Source organism: Echinops telfairi, unplaced genomic scaffold (assembly GCF_000313985.2).
Source record: "Echinops telfairi isolate 266 unplaced genomic scaffold, ASM31398v2 ScPeMD7_8;HRSCAF=38, whole genome shotgun sequence".
In the NCBI taxonomy this organism is placed as follows: Eukaryota; Metazoa; Chordata; class Mammalia; order Afrosoricida; family Tenrecidae; genus Echinops; species Echinops telfairi.
The window spans coordinates 1,756,953-1,759,282 of record NW_022103905.1 but is presented as its reverse complement, the minus strand read 5'-3'; the positions used below and the strand labels follow the sequence as shown (position 1 = coordinate 1,759,282).

At 42.0% G+C, this 2,330-nt stretch overlaps 1 pseudogene; it reads right to left on the bottom strand.

The window, feature by feature from the left end:
* The window catches only part of LOC123521267, a 21,835-nt pseudogene that overhangs the window by 5,915 nt on the left and 13,590 nt on the right, over positions 1 to 2,330 (bottom strand).

Below are 2,330 nucleotides of genomic sequence, written 5' to 3'. Positions count from 1 at the left end.
GAGAGTGAGAGAGTGAGTGAGTGAGTGTCTCTTAGCTCTTTAACTTAGCCTCTCCCCTGCTCGGACAAGTGGTACAAAGCTCTTTAGCACTGACAATAAGTTCCAGAAGGCACCCTCACTTCACCAGGAAGCCTCCTGCCTGAAGATGTTCAACTTTCTTGGTCCATAGGTTGTCACTCCCACAATTGGACTCCCTCTATGGTTAGGAAGTTCACTGTGCAGCCTTGAGCTCATTCTCGATTCTGCTACCACTGTTTCTCTTATCACTGCTTTTTGACATCTTAAACTGTCCATGGTGTTACAACTTTCTTTCTCTGTCTTCAGGGTCTAGGAGGTTCTCAGTTCATGGACTGAGGGCTTAAAGGATGAACTCCATTCCTGATTCTTCTTCTTGGTAGTAGTAAGGTCCCGTCCTACCATTTTAATATGGGCAATTGTATTTTCTCAATTTTATGTGCTATAGAAACTTAGTGTCAAAGTCCTGCCTTCAAACAGATTGCTTCCCTGAAGCTAATCTTGTGTGAGAATTTGGTATCTACCACTGGAAGAAGCGCTAAACGGAGGTGCAAGAGGAAAGCAATATTGTCCATTCTTTCCTTGATTGTGCACTGCAGTGGGTACAAGACAGATGTAAGTATTAACTCCAAATAGTATGAAAGATCATTGTGGCCCTAACTAAATTTGAGCCAGGTAGGGGAATCTCAGCTTTCAGGCTTTCATCAGTTCCTAATATATCCTGATAAGTTTACCCAAATGATACATTCAGCAGATGCTTAGGTTACTAACAAAGTTAGACGAGCAACTGTAAATGTTTGTTTGTTTCTTTATTTGAAAATAATACCATATTTGGCACTTAAAATCAAGTATTGAAATTATTCTTATTATGAAACAAGAATATTATTGGAATTGTTCTGTGCTGTCTATTCTGACTCACAACAACCCTATCAGATTAGAACTGAAATCCTATTAGTAGAACTACTCCAGAGAGTTTCCTAAACTGTAGTCTTTATGGAAGCAGATTACCAGGTCTTTTCTCCCACAGAGCTGCTGGTGGGTTTGAACTCCCAGCCTTTCAGCCAGCAGTCAAATGTTTAACCATTGGGCTACCAGAGCTCCGTTATTGATATTCATTGTCCTCTTTTTGAATTAGGTGTGTGTGGGAGAAGTATGTGGGGGAGGGGGGAGGGAAGAGAAAGGTACCATTGTCCTTTCAATGCTCAGGATCACCATAAGATTTAAACCACCTCTGGTGACTTGTGGGAAAAGATGCTGGTTTCTCCCTTAGCCAATGAATGTCATTAGTTTTTCTTGGAGTTTAAGCTTGTTTGGAATTCCAGCCTGCACTGCTGGGTTTCATAGGTCTTATCAACCCAAATTTCAAGGGAGTTACATGCAGCTCAAATTCCCACTCTGCTCCGTTCTGCCTACCAAGCATTCCTCACACACAGAACGATGTGTTGGGTTACAGGATGGCTGTGTCAGAGGCTTGTCCTTGGCTTTTGGGGGAAATGCTGTGATCATAATGCGTACTAGCAGCCTCAGAGCCCCTCTTAGCATGAACAGCTGGTTGACCTGCAAAAGCACTGAGTACAATCCCTCTAAAAAGGCACTGGGTAGAATAATCTCTAAAAAAGTTGAGTCAAGGAGAAGTCTGCAGTTCTTATTGTATCTGGCCCACTTAGGATGCCTGTCGTGAGACATTTGTTGAATAATGTTCCTAATTGCTGTATGTTCACAGAGTAAAGGTGCAGAAAGGTTTACCCATCATCAACGAATGATGAAGAAATCAGCCCTTTCCTTCCCTACATTGTTTTGTTTCAGAGAGTGAGTCTTACAAGTGCAAAGGATCATTTAAGGATAGCATTTTCCTTATCCATTCTCTCTGTCTGTGAGATGGAAGGCAGTGTTTGGTTTTGGCCTCTCATAACACCATTTTCTTTAGGCTGAGAAACTCGGCTAAACCCACTGCTATCCAGGTGATTCCAACTCACATCAACCCTAGATAGAGTTTCCAAGGTTGTAAATCTTTATGGGAGCAAACAGCTTCACCTTCCTCCTATGGAGCAGCTGGTGGGCTTGAACTACAGACCACACAGCTACTACCGTTACTTCAGTCTGAGAAAAGTTACCTCTTATTGCAAATGATTTATGTTGTGCTGGTGTAGATCGTAGTGGGAAAGTAAATGCAAATCTAAGTGAGCAACTTAATTTTGAGACTACACCTGTGTGTGAATTAAAATTTGCAACACCCCCTCCCCATCCACCCGCCGCCCAAGTTTTCATTGTATGGGGTTATTTTCCTTCAAAGAATGCCTAAGTTGAAAAAAAAA